This window comes from Phalangium opilio, unplaced genomic scaffold (assembly GCF_054372755.1).
Source record: "Phalangium opilio isolate 3A_F unplaced genomic scaffold, DU_Popi_V2 ptg000352l_1, whole genome shotgun sequence".
Lineage (NCBI taxonomy): Eukaryota > Metazoa > Arthropoda > Arachnida > Opiliones > Phalangiidae > Phalangium > Phalangium opilio.
The window spans coordinates 8,272,865-8,289,151 of NW_028324228.1; the positions used below are offsets into that span (position 1 = coordinate 8,272,865).

General features: G+C 47.1%; 13 non-coding genes across 13 annotated transcripts; all 13 read left to right on the forward strand.

Annotated features, from left to right (window-relative positions):
• Positions 1–2,683: 2,683 nt before the first annotated feature.
• On the forward strand, positions 2,684–2,756 carry TRNAN-GUU (transfer RNA asparagine (anticodon GUU)). The gene has a single exon. It is a non-coding gene; the product is annotated as a tRNA-Asn (tRNA).
• Positions 2,757–3,123: 367 nt separating this feature from the next.
• TRNAN-GUU (transfer RNA asparagine (anticodon GUU)) lies at positions 3,124–3,196 on the forward strand. The gene has a single exon. It is a non-coding gene; the product is annotated as a tRNA-Asn (tRNA).
• A 3,446-nt stretch (positions 3,197–6,642) lies between these two features.
• TRNAN-GUU (transfer RNA asparagine (anticodon GUU)) lies at positions 6,643–6,715 on the forward strand. The gene has a single exon. It is a non-coding gene; the product is annotated as a tRNA-Asn (tRNA).
• Positions 6,716–8,109: 1,394 nt separating this feature from the next.
• On the forward strand, positions 8,110–8,182 carry TRNAN-GUU (transfer RNA asparagine (anticodon GUU)). Its single transcript has one exon. It is a non-coding gene; the product is annotated as a tRNA-Asn (tRNA).
• A 1,394-nt stretch (positions 8,183–9,576) lies between these two features.
• Positions 9,577–9,649, forward strand: TRNAN-GUU (transfer RNA asparagine (anticodon GUU)). Its single transcript has one exon. It is a non-coding gene; the product is annotated as a tRNA-Asn (tRNA).
• A 513-nt stretch (positions 9,650–10,162) lies between these two features.
• On the forward strand, positions 10,163–10,235 carry TRNAN-GUU (transfer RNA asparagine (anticodon GUU)). The gene has a single exon. It is a non-coding gene; the product is annotated as a tRNA-Asn (tRNA).
• Positions 10,236–11,483: 1,248 nt separating this feature from the next.
• TRNAN-GUU (transfer RNA asparagine (anticodon GUU)) lies at positions 11,484–11,556 on the forward strand. The gene has a single exon. It is a non-coding gene; the product is annotated as a tRNA-Asn (tRNA).
• A 513-nt stretch (positions 11,557–12,069) lies between these two features.
• TRNAN-GUU (transfer RNA asparagine (anticodon GUU)) lies at positions 12,070–12,142 on the forward strand. Its single transcript has one exon. It is a non-coding gene; the product is annotated as a tRNA-Asn (tRNA).
• Positions 12,143–12,802: 660 nt separating this feature from the next.
• TRNAN-GUU (transfer RNA asparagine (anticodon GUU)) lies at positions 12,803–12,875 on the forward strand. Its single transcript has one exon. It is a non-coding gene; the product is annotated as a tRNA-Asn (tRNA).
• A 955-nt stretch (positions 12,876–13,830) lies between these two features.
• TRNAN-GUU (transfer RNA asparagine (anticodon GUU)) lies at positions 13,831–13,903 on the forward strand. Its single transcript has one exon. It is a non-coding gene; the product is annotated as a tRNA-Asn (tRNA).
• A 513-nt stretch (positions 13,904–14,416) lies between these two features.
• TRNAN-GUU (transfer RNA asparagine (anticodon GUU)) lies at positions 14,417–14,489 on the forward strand. Its single transcript has one exon. It is a non-coding gene; the product is annotated as a tRNA-Asn (tRNA).
• A 660-nt stretch (positions 14,490–15,149) lies between these two features.
• Positions 15,150–15,222, forward strand: TRNAN-GUU (transfer RNA asparagine (anticodon GUU)). Its single transcript has one exon. It is a non-coding gene; the product is annotated as a tRNA-Asn (tRNA).
• A 955-nt stretch (positions 15,223–16,177) lies between these two features.
• Positions 16,178–16,250, forward strand: TRNAN-GUU (transfer RNA asparagine (anticodon GUU)). Its single transcript has one exon. It is a non-coding gene; the product is annotated as a tRNA-Asn (tRNA).
• Positions 16,251–16,287: the final 37 nt, after the last annotated feature.

Below are 16,287 nucleotides of genomic sequence, written 5' to 3' on the forward strand. Positions count from 1 at the left end.
AACACCGCTCCCGGGTGGGCTCGAACCCCCAACCTTTCGGTTAACAGCCGAACGCGCTAACCATTGCGCCACGGAAGCCCAAAGATTAAATGTTCGTCAGGTATTGTGGAAAAACTTTGACTTTTTACGTCACATCTGAGACTTCACAACACCGCTCCCGGATGGGCTCGAACCACAAACCTTTTGAATAACAGCTGAACGCTCTAACCATTGCGCCACGGAAGCCCAAAAATTAAATGTTCGTCAGTTATTTTAAAAAAACTCTGAATTTTACGTTACATCTAAGACCTCACAACACCGCTCACGGATGGGCTCGAGCCCACCCGGGAGCGGTGTTGTGAGATCTCACATGTAACGTAAAAATCCAAAGTTTTTCCACAATACCTGACGAGCATTTAATCTTTGGGCTTCCGTTGCGCAATGGTTAACGCCGTCGGCTGTTAACCGAAAGGTTGGTGGTTCGAGCCCATCCGGGAGTGGTGTTGTGAGGTCTTAGATGTAACGTAAAATTCAGAGTTTTTTAAAAATATCTGACGAACATTTAATTTTTGGGCTTCCGTGGCGCAATGGTTAGCGCGTTCAGCTGTTATTCAAAAGGTTTGTGGTTCGAGCCCATCCGGGAGTGGTGTTTTGAAGTCTCACATGTAACGTAAAAAGCCAAAGTGTTTCCACAATACCCGACGACCATTTAATTTTTGGGCTTCCGTGGCGCAATGGTTAGCGCGTTCGGCTGTTAAAGGGTATGGGAATTTACAATTTCATATCATATTTTAGCACGAAAGTGGTATTATATTACACTTTCAAGTCTCTACTTTCAAAATATAAAGTTTTTAATATAATTGAACCAAAGTTTCTATTTTTAAAATCCATTGGAAAATCACGAAAACTCAGCTTCGATATATAAATCATTTTGTCTTGTCAGCTTGTTCGGTTGGTTTATGACATCACACGGGAAAACCTATTCGAGCGAGCGCGAGCGCTACCCGTCTCGTGCTCTGTCTATGCTTTGATAGCGGAGAGAGTGGCACCATCTCGCGTGCGTGACGTCAGAAACAAGAAAACGTAGCCTTTCTTAAAAACTTTTAAAAAGTGGATTTTAAATAATTTCATATGAAGCATTTTCAAACGCATATTGCCAAATAACTAGAAATCGGAGAATTAAACGCTTGATATTTTTGAATTCACAGTAATTAATTCTATCTTTTGCTATATAAATCAGAGGTTTTTCAAACGAAGCTTCTCATACCCTTTAACCGAAAGGTTGGTGGTTCGAGCCCACCCAGGAGCCGTGTTGTGAAGTCTCAAATGTAACGTAAAAAGCCAAGGTTTTTCCACAATACCTGACGAGCATTTAATCTTTGGGCTTCCGTTGCGCAATGGTTAACGCCGTCGGCTGTTAACCGAAAGGTTGGTGGTTCGAGCCCATCCGGGAGCGGTGTTGTGAGGTCGTAGATGTAACGTATAATTCAGAGTTTTTTAAAAATATCTGACGAAAATTTAATTTTTGGGCTTCCGTGGCGCAATGGTTAGCGCGTTCAGCTGTTATTCAAAAGGTTTGTGGTTCGAGCCCATCCGGGAGCGATGTTTTGAAGTCTCGGATGTGACGTAAAAAGTCAGAGTTTTTCCACAATACCTGACGACCGTTTCATTTCTGAGCTTCCTTGGCTCGAAGGTTAGCGCGTTCGGATGTTAACCAAAAGGTTGATGGTTCGAGCCCACCCGGCTGCCGTGTTGTGAAGTCTCAAATGTAACGTAAAGAGCCTAAGTTTTTCCACAATACCTGACGACCGTTTAATTTTTGAGCTTCCGTGGCGCAATGGTTAGCGCGTTCAGCTGTTAACCGAAAGGTTGGTGGTTCGAGCCCACCCGGGAGCGGTGTTGTGAGATCTCAAACGTAATGTCAAATGCCAAAGTTTTTCCACAATACCTGACGAACATTTAATCTTTGGGCTTCCGTGGCGCAATGGTTAGCGCGTTCGGCTGTTAACCGAAAGGTTGGTGGTTCGAGCTCACCCAGGAGCCGTGTTGTGAAGTCTCAAATGTAACGTAAAAAGCCAAGGTTTTTCCACAATACCTGACGAACATTTAATCTTTGGGCTTCCGTGGCGCAATGGTTAGCGCGTTCGGCTGTTAACCGAAAGGTTGGTGGTTCGAGCCCACCCAGGAGCCGTGTTGTGAAGTCTCAAATGTAACGTAAAAAGCCAAGGTTTTTCCACAATACCTGACGAACATTTAATCTTTGGGCTTCCGTGGCGCAATGGTTAGCGCGTTCAGCTGTTAACCGAAAGGTTGGTGGTTCGAGCCCACCCGGGAGCGGTGTTGTGAGCTCTCACATGTAACGTAAAAAGCCAAAGTGTTTCCACAATACCCGACGACCATTTAATTTTTGGGCTTCCGTGGCGCAATGGTTAGCGCGTTCGGCTGTTAACCGAAAGGTTGGTGGTTCGAGCCCATCCGTGAGCGGTGTTGTGAGGTCTTAGATGTAACGTAAAATTCAGAGTTTTTTAAAAATAACTGACGAACATTTAATTTTTGGGCTTCCGTGGCGCAATGGTTAGAGCGTTCAGCTGTTATTCAAAAGGTTTGTGGTTCGAGCCCATCCGGGAGCGGTGTTGTGAAATCTCAAACGTAATGTCAAATGCCAAAGTTTTTCCACAATACCTGACGAACATTTAATCTTTGGGCTTCCGTGGCGCAATGGTTAGCGCGTTCGGCTGTTAACCGAAAGGTTGGTGGTTCGAGCCCACCCGGGAGCGGTGTTGTGAAATCTCATATGTAACGTAAAAATCCAAAGTTTTTCCACAATACCTGACGAACATTTTATCTTTGGGCTTCCGTTGCGCAATGGTTAACGCCGTCGGCTTTTAACCGAAAGGTTGGTGGTTCGAGCTCACCCAGGAGCCGTGTTGTGAAGTCTCAAATGTAACGTAAAAAGCCAAGGTTTTTCCACAATACCTGACGAACATTTAATCTTTGGGCTTCCGTGGCGCAATGGTTAGCGCGTTCGGCTGTTAACCGAAAGGTTGGTGGTTCGAGCCCACCCAATGCCGTGTTGTGAAGTCTCAAATGTAACGTAAAAAGCCAAGGTTTTTCCACAATACCTGATGAACATTTAATCTTTGGGCTTCCGTGGCGCAATGGTTAGCGCGTTCGGCTGTTAACCGAAAGGTTGGTGGTTCGAGCCCACCCGGGAGCGGTGTTGTGAGCTCTCACATGTAACGTAAAAAGCCAAAGTGTTTCCACAATACCCGACGACCATTTAATTTTTGGGCTTCCGTGGCGCAATGGTTAGCGCGTTCGGCTGTTAACCGAAAGGTTGGTGGTTCGAGCCCATCCGTGAGCGGTGTTGTGAGGTCTTAGATGTAACGTAAAATTCAGAGTTTTTTTAAAATAACTGACGAACATTTAATTTTTGGGCTTCCGTGGCGCAATGGTTAGAGCGTTCAGCTGTTATTCAAAAGGTTTGTGGTTCGAGCCCATCCGGGAGCGGTGTTGTGAAGTCTCAGATGTGACGTAAAAAGTCAAAGTTTTTCCACAATACCTGACGAACATTTAATCTTTGGGCTTCCGTGGCGCAATGGTTAGCGCGTTCGGCTGTTAACCGAAAGGTTGGGGGTTCGAGCCCACCCGGGAGCGGTGTTGTGAGATCTCACATGTAACGTAAAAATCCAAAGTTTTTCCACAATACCTGACGAGCATTTAATCTTTGGGCTTCCGTTGCGCAATGGTTAACGCCGTCGGCTGTTAACCGAAAGGTTGGTGGTTCGAGCCCATCCGGGAGCGGTGTTGTGAGGTCTTAGATGTAACGTAAAATTCAGAGTTTTTTAAAAATACCTGACGAACATTTAGTCTTTGGGCTTCTGTGGCGCAATGGTTAGCGCGTTCGGCTGTTAACAGAAAGGTTGGTGGTTCGAGCCCACCCGGGAGCGGTGTTGTGAGCTCTCACATGTAACGTAAAAAGCCAAAGTGTTTCCACAATACCCGACGACCATTTAATTTTTGGGCTTCCGTGGCGCAATGGTTAGCGCGTTCAGCTGTTATTCAAAAGGTTTGTGGTTCGAGCCCATCCGGGAGCGGTGTTTTGAAGTCTCGGATGTGACGTAAAAAGTCGGAGTTTTTCCACAATACCTGACGACCATTTCATTTCTGAGCTTCCTTGGCTCGAAGGTTAGCGCGTTCGGCTGTTAACCGAAAGGTTGGTGGTTCGAGCCCACCCGGGAGCGGTGTTGCGAGATCTCACATGTAACGTAAAAATCCAAAGTTTTTCCACAATACCTGACGAACATTTAATCTTTGGGCTTCCGTTGCGCATTGTTAACGCCGTCGGCTGTTAACCGAAAGGTTGGTGGTTCGAGCCCATCCGGGAGCGGTGTTGTGAGGTCATAGATGTAACGTAAAATTCAGAGTTTTTAAAAATATCTGACGAACATTTAATTTTTGGGCTTCCGTGGCGCAATGGTTAGCGCATTCAGCTGTTATTCAAAAGGTTTGTGGTTCGAGCCCATCCGGGAGCGGTGTTTTGAAGTCTCGGATGTGACGTAAAAAGTCAGAGTTTTTCCACAATACCTGACGACCATTTTATTTCTGAGCTTACTTGGCTCGAAGGTTAGCGCGTTCGGATGTTAACCAAAAGGTTGGTGGTTCGAGCCCACCCGGCTGCCGTCTTGTGAAGTCTCAAATGTAACGTAAAAAGCCAAAGTTTTTCCACAATACCTGACGACCGTTTAATTTTTGAGCTTCCGTGGCGCAATGGTTAGCGCGTTCGGCTGTTAACCGAAAGGTTGGTCGTTCGAGCCCACCCGGGAGCGGTGTTGTGAGATCTCAAACGTAATGTCAAATGCGAAAGTTTTTCCACAATACCTGACGAACATTTAATCTTTGGGCTTCCGTGGCGCAATGGTTAGCGCGTTCGGCTGTTAACTGAAAGGTTGGTGGTTCGAGACCATCCGGGAGCGGTGTTGTGAAATCTCACATGTAAAGTAAAAATCCAAAGTTTTTCCACAATACTTGACGAACATTTTATCTTTGGGCTTCCGTTGCGCAATGGTTAACGCCGTCGGCTGTTAACCGAAAGGTTGGTGGTTCGAGCCCATCCGGGAGCGGTGTTGTGAGGTCTTAGATGTAACGTAAAATTCAGAGTTTTTTAAAAATACCTGACGAACATTTAATCTTTGGGCTTCTGTGGCGCAATGGTTAGCGCGTTCGGCTGTTAACCAAAAGGTTGGTGGTTCGAGCCCACCCGGGAGCGGTGTTGTGAAATCTCACATGTAACGTAAAAATCCAAAGTTTTTCCACAATACCTGACGAACATTTCATCTTTGGGCATCCGTGGCGCAATGGTTAACGCCGTCGGCTGTTAACCGAAAGGTTGGTGGTTCGAGCCCACCCGGGAGCGGTGTTGTGAGCTCTCACATGTAACGTAAAAAGCCAAAGTGTTTCCACAATACCAGACGACCATTTAATTTTTGGGCTTCCGTGGCGCAATGGTTAGCGCGTTCAGCTGTTATTCAAAAGGTTTGTGGTTCGAGCCCATCCGGGAGCGGTGTTTTGAAGTCTCGGATGTGACGTAAAAAGTCAGAGTTTTTCCACAATACCTGACGACCATTTCATTTCTGAGCTTCCTTGGCTCGAAGGTTAGCGCGTTCGGCTGTTAACCGAAAGGTTGGTGGTTCGAGCCCACCCGGGAGCGGTGTTGTGAGATCTCACATGTAACGTAAAAATCCAAAGTTTTTCCACAATACCTGACGAACATTTAATCTTTGGGCTTCCGTTGCGCAATGGTTAACGCCGTCGGCTGTTAACCGAAAGGTTGGTGGTTCGAACCCATCCGGGAGCGGTGTTGTGAGGTCATAGATGTAACGTAAAATTCAGAGTTTTAAAAATATCTGACGAACATTTAATTTTTGGGCTTCCGTGGCGCAATGGTTAGCGCATTCAGCTGTTATTCAAAAGGTTTGTGGTTCGAGCCCATCCGGGAGCGGTGTTTTGAAGTCTCGGATGTGACGTAAAAAGTCAGAGTTTTTCCACAATACCTGACGACCATTTCATTTCTGAGCTTCCTTGGCTCGAAGGTTAGCGCGTTCGGATGTTAACCAAAAGGTTGGTGGTTCGAGCCCACCCGGCTGCCGTGTTGTGAAGTCTCAAATGTAACGTAAAAAGCCAAAGTTTTTCCACAATACCTGACGACCGTTTAATTTTTGAGCTTCCGTGGCGCAATGGTTAGCGCGTTCGGCTGTTAACCGAAAGGTTGGTGGTTCGAGCCCACCCGGGTGCGGTGTTGTGAGATCTCAAACGTAATGTCAAATGCCAAAGTTTTTCCACAATACCTGACGAACATTTAATCTTTGGGCTTCCGTGGCGCAATGGTTAGCGCGTTCGGCTGTTAACTGAAAGGTTGGTGGTTCGAGACCATCCGGGAGCGGTGTTGTGAGGTCTCAGATGTGACGTAAAAAGTCAAAGTTTTTCCACAATACCTGACGACCATTTAATTTTTGAGCTTCCGTGGCGCAATGGTTAGCGCGTTCGGCTGTTAACCGAAAGGTTGGTGGTTCGAGCCCATCCGGGAGCGGTGTTTTGAGGTCTCAGATGTGACGTAAAAAGTCAAAGTTTTTCCACAATACCTGACGAACATTTAATTTTTGGGCTTCCGTGGCGCAATGGTTAGCGCGTTCGGCTGTTAACCGAAAGGTTGGTGGTTCGAGCCCACCCGGGAGCGGTGTTGTGAGATCTCACATGTAACGTAAAAATCCAAAGTTTTTCCACAATACCTGACGAACATTTAATCTTTGGGCTTCCGTTGCGCAATGGTTAGCGCGTTCGGCTGTTAACAGAAAGGTTGGTGGTTCGAGCCCACCCGGGAGCGGTGTTGTGAGCTCTCACATGTAACGTAAAAAGCCAAAGTGTTTCCACAATACCAGACGACCATTTAATTTTTGGGCTTCCGTGGCGCAATGGTTAGCGCGTTCAGCTGTTATTCAAAAGGTTTGTGGTTCGAGCCCATCCGGGAGCGGTGTTTTGAAGTCTCGGATGTGACGTAAAAAGTCAGAGTTTTTCCACAATACCTGACGACCATTTCATTTCTGAGCTTCCTTGGCTCGAAGGTTAGCGCGTTCGGCTGTTAACCGAAAGGTTGGTGGTTCGAGCCCACCCGGGAGCGGTGTTGTGAGATCTCACATGTAACGTAAAAATCCAAAGTTTTTCCACAATACCTGACGAACATTTAATCTTTGGGCTTCCGTTGCGCAATGGTTAACGCCGTCGGCTGTTAACCGAAAGGTTGGTGGTTCGAACCCATCCGGGAGCGGTGTTGTGAGGTCATAGATGTAACGTAAAATTCAGAGTTTTAAAAATATCTGACGAACATTTAATTTTTGGGCTTCCGTGGCGCAATGGTTAGCGCATTCAGCTGTTATTCAAAAGGTTTGTGGTTCGAGCCCATCCGGGAGCGGTGTTTTGAAGTCTCGGATGTGACGTAAAAAGTCAGAGTTTTTCCACAATACCTGACGACCATTTCATTTCTGAGCTTCCTTGGCTCGAAGGTTAGCGCGTTCGGATGTTAACCAAAAGGTTGGTGGTTCGAGCCCACCCGGCTGCCGTGTTGTGAAGTCTCAAATGTAACGTAAAAAGCCAAAGTTTTTCCACAATACCTGACGACCGTTTAATTTTTGAGCTTCCGTGGCGCAATGGTTAGCGCGTTCGGCTGTTAACCGAAAGGTTGGTGGTTCGAGCCCACCCGGGTGCGGTGTTGTGAGATCTCAAACGTAATGTCAAATGCCAAAGTTTTTCCACAATACCTGACGAACATTTAATCTTTGGGCTTCCGTGGCGCAATGGTTAGCGCGTTCGGCTGTTAACTGAAAGGTTTGTGGTTCGAGACCATCCGGGAGCGGTGTTGTGAGGTCTCAGATGTGACGTAAAAAGTCAAAGTTTTTCCACAATACCTGACGACCATTTAATTTTTGAGCTTCCGTGGCGCAATGGTTAGCGCGTTCGGCTGTTAACCGAAAGGTTGGTGGTTCGAGCCCATCCGGGAGCGGTGTTTTGAGGTCTCAGATGTGACGTAAAAAGTCAAAGTTTTTCCACAATACCTGACGAACATTTAATTTTTGGGCTTCCGTGGCGCAATGGTTAGCGCGTTCGGCTGTTAACCGAAAGGTTGGTGGTTCGAGCCCACCCGGGAGCGGTGTTGTGAGATCTCACATGTAACGTAAAAATCCAAAGTTTTTCCACAATACCTGACGAACATTTAATCTTTGGGCTTCCGTTGCGCAATGGTTAGCGCGTTCGGCTGTTAACAGAAAGGTTGGTGGTTCGAGCCCACCCGGGAGCGGTGTTGTGAGCTCTCACATGTAACGTAAAAAGCCAAAGTGTTTCCACAATACCAGACGACCATTTAATTTTTGGGCTTCCGTGGCGCAATGGTTAGCGCGTTCAGCTGTTATTCAAAAGGTTTGTGGTTCGAGCCCATCCGGGAGCGGTGTTTTGAAGTCTCGGATGTGACGTAAAAAGTCAGAGTTTTTCCACAATACCTGACGACCATTTCATTTCTGAGCTTCCTTGGCTCGAAGGTTAGCGCGTTCGGCTGTTAACCGAAAGGTTGGTGGTTCGAGCCCACCCGGGAGCGGTGTTGTGAGATCTCACATGTAACGTAAAAATCCAAAGTTTTTCCACAATACCTGACGAACATTTAATCTTTGGGCTTCCGTTGCGCAATGGTTAACGCCGTCGGCTGTTAACCGAAAGGTTGGTGGTTCGAACCCATCCGGGAGCGGTGTTGTGAGGTCATAGATGTAACGTAAAATTCAGAGTTTTAAAAATATCTGACGAACATTTAATTTTTGGGCTTCCGTGGCGCAATGGTTAGCGCATTCAGCTGTTATTCAAAAGGTTTGTGGTTCGAGCCCATCCGGGAGCGGTGTTTTGAAGTCTCGGATGTGACGTAAAAAGTCAGAGTTTTTCCACAATACCTGACGACCATTTCATTTCTGAGCTTCCTTGGCTCGAAGGTTAGCGCGTTCGGATGTTAACCAAAAGGTTGGTGGTTCGAGCCCACCCGGCTGCCGTGTTGTGAAGTCTCAAATGTAACGTAAAAAGCCAAAGTTTTTCCACAATACCTGACGACCGTTTAATTTTTGAGCTTCCGTGGCGCAATGGTTAGCGCGTTCGGCTGTTAACCGAAAGGTTGGTGGTTCGAGCCCACCCGGGTGCGGTGTTGTGAGATCTCAAACGTAATGTCAAATGCCAAAGTTTTTCCACAATACCTGACGAACATTTAATCTTTGGGCTTCCGTGGCGCAATGGTTAGCGCGTTCGGCTGTTAACTGAAAGGTTGGTGGTTCGAGACCATCCGGGAGCGGTGTTGTGAGGTCTCAGATGTGACGTAAAAAGTCAAAGTTTTTCCACAATACCTGACGACCATTTAATTTTTGAGCTTCCGTGGCGCAATGGTTAGCGCGTTCGGCTGTTAACCGAAAGGTTGGTGGTTCGAGCCCATCCGGGAGCGGTGTTTTGAGGTCTCAGATGTGACGTAAAAAGTCAAAGTTTTTCCACAATACCTGACGAACATTTAATTTTTGGGCTTCCGTGGCGCAATGGTTAGCGCGTTCGGCTGTTAACCGAAAGGTTGGTGGTTCGAGCCCACCCGGGAGCGGTGTTGTGAGATCTCACACGTAACGTAAAAATCCAAAGTTTTTCCACAATACCTGACGAACATTTAATCTTTGGGCTTCCGTTGCGCAATGGTTAACGCCGTCGGCTGTTAACCGAAAGGTTGGTGGTTTGAGCCCATCCGGGAGCGGTGTTGTGAGGTCATAGATGTAACGTAAAATTCAGAGTTTTTTAAAAATATCTGACGAACATTTAATTTTTGGGCTTCCGTGGCGCAATGGTTAGCGCATTCAGCTGTTATTCAAAAGGTTTGTGGTTCGAGCCCATCCGGGAGCGGTGTTTGAAGTCTCGGATGTGACGTAAAAAGTCAGAGTTTTTCCACAATACCTGACGACCATTTCATTTCTGAGCTTCCTTGGCTCGAAGGTTAGCGCGTTCGGATGTTAACCAAAAGGTTGGTGGTTCGAGCCCACCCGGCTGCCGTGTTGTGAAGTCTCAAATGTAACGTAAAAAGCCAAAGTTTTTCCACAATACCTGACGACCGTTTAATTTTTGAGCTTCCGTGGCGCAATGGTTAGCGCGTTCGGCTGTTAACCGAAAGGTTGGTGGTTCGAGCCCACCCGGGAGCGGTGTTGTGAGATCTCAAACGTAATGTCAAATGCCAAAGTTTTTCCACAATACCTGACGAACATTTAATCTTTGGGCTTCCGTGGCGCAATGGTTAGCGCGTTCGGCTGTTAACCAAAAGGTTGGTGGTTCGAGCCCACCCGGGAGCGGTGTTGTGAAATCTCACATGTAACGTAAAAATCCAAAGTTTTTCCACAATACCTGACGAACATTTTATCTTTGGGCTTCCGTTGCGCAATGGTTAACGCCGTCGGCTGTTAACCGAAAGGTTGGTGGTTCGAGCCCATCCGGGAACGGTGTTGTGAGGTCTTAGATGTAATGTAAAATTCAGAGTTTTTTAAAAATAACTGACGAACATTTAATTTTTGGGCATCCGTGGCGCAATGGTTAGCGCGTTCGGCTGTTAACCGAAAGGTTGGTGGTTCGAGCCCATCCGGGAGCGGTGTTGTGAGGTCTTAGATGTAACGTAAAATTCAGAGTTTTTTAAAAATACCTGACGAACATTTAATCTTTGGGCTTCTGTGGCGCAATGGTTAGCGCGTTCGGCTGTTAACAGAAAGGTTGGTGGTTCGAGCCCACCCGGGAGCGGTGTTGTGAGCTCTCACATGTAACGTAAAAAGCCAAAGTGTTTCCACAATACCCGACGACCATTTAATTTTTGGGCTTCCGTGGCGCAATGGTTAGCGCGTTCGGCTGTTAACCGAAAGGTTGGTGGTTCGAGCCCACCCGGCTGCCGTGTTGTGAAGTCTCAAATGTAACGTAAAAAGCCAAAGTTTTTCCACAATACCTGACGACCGTTTAATTTTTGAGCTTCCGTGGCGCAATGGTTAGCGCGTTCGGCTGTTAACCGAAAGGTTGGTGGTTCGAGCCCACCCGGGTGCGGTGTTGTGAGATCTCAAACGTAATGTCAAATGCCAAAGTTTTTCCACAATACCTGACGAACATTTAATCTTTGGGCTTCCGTGGCGCAATGGTTAGCGCGTTCGGCTGTTAACTGAAAGGTTGGTGGTTCGAGACCATCCGGGAGCGGTGTTGTGAGGTCTCAGATGTGACGTAAAAAGTCAAAGTTTTTCCACAATACCTGACGACCATTTAATTTTTGAGCTTCCGTGGCGCAATGGTTAGCGCGTTCGGCTGTTAACCGAAAGGTTGGTGGTTCGAGCCCATCCGGGAGCGGTGTTTTGAGGTCTCAGATGTGACGTAAAAAGTCAAAGTTTTTCCACAATACCTGACGAACATTTAATTTTTGGGCTTCCGTGGCGCAATGGTTAGCGCGTTCGGCTGTTAACCGAAAGGTTGGTGGTTCGAGCCCACCCGGGAGCGGTGTTGTGAGATCTCACATGTAACGTAAAAATCCAAAGTTTTTCCACAATACCTGACGAACATTTAATCTTTGGGCTTCCGTTGCGCAATGGTTAACGCCGTCGGCTGTTAACCGAAAGGTTGGTGGTTTGAGCCCATCCGGGAGCGGTGTTGTGAGGTCATAGATGTAACGTAAAATTCAGAGTTTTTTAAAAATATCTGACGAACATTTAATTTTTGGGCTTCCGTGGCGCAATGGTTAGCGCATTCAGCTGTTATTCAAAAGGTTTGTGGTTCGAGCCCATCCGGGAGCGGTGTTTGAAGTCTCGGATGTGACGTAAAAAGTCAGAGTTTTTCCACAATACCTGACGACCATTTCATTTCTGAGCTTCCTTGGCTCGAAGGTTAGCGCGTTCGGATGTTAACCAAAAGGTTGGTGGTTCGAGCCCACCCGGCTGCCGTGTTGTGAAGTCTCAAATGTAACGTAAAAAGCCAAAGTTTTTCCACAATACCTGACGACCGTTTAATTTTTGAGCTTCCGTGGCGCAATGGTTAGCGCGTTCGGCTGTTAACCGAAAGGTTGGTGGTTCGAGCCCACCCGGGAGCGGTGTTGTGAGATCTCAAACGTAATGTCAAATGCCAAAGTTTTTCCACAATACTTGACGAACATTTAATCTTTGGGCTTCCGTGGCGCAATGGTTAGCGCGTTCGGCTGTTAACCAAAAGGTTGGTGGTTCGAGCCCACCCGGGAGCGGTGTTGTGAAATCTCACATGTAACGTAAAAATCCAAAGTTTTTCCACAATACCTGACGAACATTTTATCTTTGGGCTTCCGTTGCGCAATGGTTAACGCCGTCGGCTGTTAACCGAAAGGTTGGTGGTTCGAGCCCATCCGGGAGCGGTGTTGTGAGGTCTTAGATGTAATGTAAAATTCAGAGTTTTTTAAAAATAACTGACGAACATTTAATTTTTGGGCATCCGTGGCGCAATGGTTAGCGCGTTCGGCTGTTAACCGAAAGGTTGGTGGTTCGAGCCCATCCGGGAGCGGTGTTGTGAGGTCTTAGATGTAACGTAAAATTCAGAGTTTTTTAAAAATACCTGACGAACATTTAATCTTTGGGCTTCTGTGGCGCAATGGTTAGCGCGTTCGGCTGTTAACAGAAAGGTTGGTGGTTCGAGCCCACCCGGGAGCGGTGTTGTGAGCTCTCACATGTAACGTAAAAAGCCAAAGTGTTTCCACAATACCCGACGACCATTTAATTTTTGGGCTTCCGTGGCGCAATGGTTAGCGCGTTCGGCTGTTAACCGAAAGGTTGGTGGTTCGAGCCCACCCGGGAGCGGTGTTGTGAGATCTCACATGTAACGTAAAAATCCAAAGTTTTTCCACAATACCTGAGGAACATTTAATCTTTGGGCTTCCGTTGCGCAATGGTTAACGCCGTCGGCTGTTAACCGAAAGGTTGGTGGTTCGAGCCCATCCGGGAGCGGTGTTGTGAGGTCTTAGATGTAACGTAAAATTCAGAGTTTTTTAAAAATATCTGACGAACATTTAATTTTTGGGCTTCCGTGGCGCAATGGTTAGCGCGTTCAGCTGTTATTCGAAAGGTTTGTGGTTCGAGCCCATCCGGGAGCGGTGTTTTGAAGTCTCGGATGTGACGTAAAAAGTCAGAGTTTTTCCACAATACCTGACGACCATTTCATTTCTGAGCTTCCTTGGCTCGAAGGTTAGCGCGTTCGGATGTTAACCAAAAGGTTGGTGGTTCGAGCCCACCCGGCTGCCGTGTTGTGAAGTCTCAAATGTAACGTAAAAAGCCAAAGTTTTTCCACAATACCTGACGACCGTTTAATTTTTGAGCTTCCGTGGCGCAATGGTTAGCGCGTTCGGCTGTTAACCGAAAGGTTGGTGGTTCGAGCCCACCCGGGTGCGGTGTTGTGAGATCTCAAACGTAATGTCAAATGCCAAAGTTTTTCCACAATACCTGACGAACATTTAATCTTTGGGCTTCCGTGGCGCAATGGTTAGCGCGTTCGGCTGTTAACTGAAAGGTTGGTGGTTCGAGACCATCCGGGAGCGGTGTTGTGAGGTCTCAGATGTGACGTAAAAAGTCAAAGTTTTTCCACAATACCTGACGACCATTTAATTTTTGAGCTTCCGTGGCGCAATGGTTAGCGCGTTCGGCTGTTAACCGAAAGGTTGGTGGTTCGAGCCCATCCGGGAGCGGTGTTTTGAGGTCTCAGATGTGACGTAAAAAGTCAAAGTTTTTCCACAATACCTGACGAACATTTAATTTTTGGGCTTCCGTGGCGCAATGGTTAGCGCGTTCGGCTGTTAACCGAAAGGTTGGTGGTTCGAGCCCACCCGGGAGCGGTGTTGTGAGATCTCACATGTAACGTAAAAATCCAAAGTTTTTCCACAATACCTGACGAACATTTAATCTTTGGGCTTCCGTTGCGCAATGGTTAACGCCGTCGGCTGTTAACCCAAAGGTTGGTGGTTCGAGCCCATCCGGGAGCGGTGTTGTGAGGTCATAGATGTAACGTAAAATTCAGAGTTTTTTAAAAATATCTGACGAACATTTAATTTTTGGGCTTCCGTGGCGCAATGGTTAGCGCATTCAGCTGTTATTCAAAAGGTTTGTGGTTCGAGCCCATCCGGGAGCGGTGTTTGAAGTCTCGGATGTGACGTAAAAAGTCAGAGTTTTTCCACAATACCTGACGACCATTTCATTTCTGAGCTTCCTTGGCTCGAAGGTTAGCGCGTTCGGATGTTAACCAAAAGGTTGGTGGTTCGAGCCCACCCGGCTGCCGTGTTGTGAAGTCTCAAATGTAACGTAAAAAGCCAAAGTTTTTCCACAATACCTGACGACCGTTTAATTTTTGAGCTTCCGTGGCGCAATGGTTAGCGCGTTCGGCTGTTAACCGAAAGGTTGGTGGTTCGAGCCCACCCGGGAGCGGTGTTGTGAGATCTCAAACGTAATGTCAAATGCCAAAGTTTTTCCACAATACCTGACGAACATTTAATCTTTGGGCTTCCGTGGCGCAATGGTTAGCGCGTTCGGCTGTTAACCAAAAGGTTGGTGGTTCGAGCCCACCCGGGAGCGGTGTTGTGAAATCTCACATGTAACGTAATAATCCAAAGTTTTTCCACAATACCTGACGAACATTTTATCTTTGGGCTTCCGTTGCGCAATGGTTAACGCCGTCGGCTGTTAACCGAAAGGTTGGTGGTTCGAGCCCATCCGGGAGCGGTGTTGTGAGGTCTTAGATGTAATGTAAAATTCAGAGTTTTTTAAAAATAACTGACGAACATTTAATTTTTGGGCATCCGTGGCGCAATGGTTAGCGCGTTCGGCTGTTAACCGAAAGGTTGGTGGTTCGAGCCCATCCGGGAGCGGTGTTGTGAGGTCTTAGATGTAACGTAAAATTCAGAGTTTTTTAAAAATACCTGACGAACATTTAATCTTTGGGCTTCTGTGGCGCAATGGTTAGCGCGTTCGGCTGTTAACAGAAAGGTTGGTGGTTCGAGCCCACCCGGGAGCGGTGTTGTGAGCTCTCACATGTAACGTAAAAAGCCAAAGTGTTTCCACAATACCCGACGACCATTTAATTTTTGGGCTTCCGTGGCGCAATGGTTAGCGCGTTCGGCTGTTAACCGAAAGGTTGGTGGTTCGAGCCCACCCGGGAGCGGTGTTGTGAGATCTCACATGTAACGTAAAAATCCAAAGTTTTTCCACAATACCTGAGGAACATTTAATCTTTGGGCTTCCGTTGCGCAATGGTTAACGCCGTCGGCTGTTAACCGAAAGGTTGGTGGTTCGAGCCCATCCGGGAGCGGTGTTGTGAGGTCTTAGATGTAACGTAAAATTCAGAGTTTTTTAAAAATATCTGACGAACATTTAATTTTTGGGCTTCCGTGGCGCAATGGTTAGCGCGTTCAGCTGTTATTCGAAAGGTTTGTGGTTCGAGCCCATCCGGGAGCGGTGTTTTGAAGTCTCGGATGTGACGTAAAAAGTCAGAGTTTTTCCACAAATACCTGACGACCATTTCATTTCTGAGCTTCCTTGGCTCGAAGGTTAGCGCGTTCGGCTGTTAACCGAAAGGTTGGTGGTTCGAGCCCACCCGGGAGCGGTGTTGTGAGATCTCACATGTAACGTAAAAATCCAAAGTTTTTCCACAATACCTGACGAACATTTAATCTTTGGGCTTCCGTTGCGCAATGGTTAAAGCCGTCGGCTGTTAACCGAAAGGTTGGTGGTTCGAGCCCATCCGGGAGCGGTGTTGTGAGGTCTTAGATGTAACGTAAAATTCAGAGTTTTTTAAAAATATCTGACGAACATTTAATTTTTGGGCTTCCGTGGCGCAATGGTTAGCGCATTCAGCTGTTATTCAAAAGGTTTGTGGTTCGAGCCCATCCGGGAGCGGTGTTTTGAAGTCTCGGATGTGACGTAAAAAGTCAGAGTTTTTCCACAATACCTGACGACCATTTCATTTCTGAGCTTCCTTGGCTCGAAGGTTAGCGCGTTCGGATGTTAACCAAAAGGTTGGTGGTTCGAGCCCACCCGGCTGCCGTGTTGTGAAGTCTCAAATGTAACGTAAAAAGCCAAAGTTTTTCCACAATACCTGACGACCGTTTAATTTTTGAGCTTCCGTGGCGCAATGGTTAGCGCGTTCGGCTGTTAACCGAAAGGTTGGTGGTTCGAGCCCACCCGGGAGCGGTGTTGTGAGATCTCAAACGTAATGTCAAATGCGAAA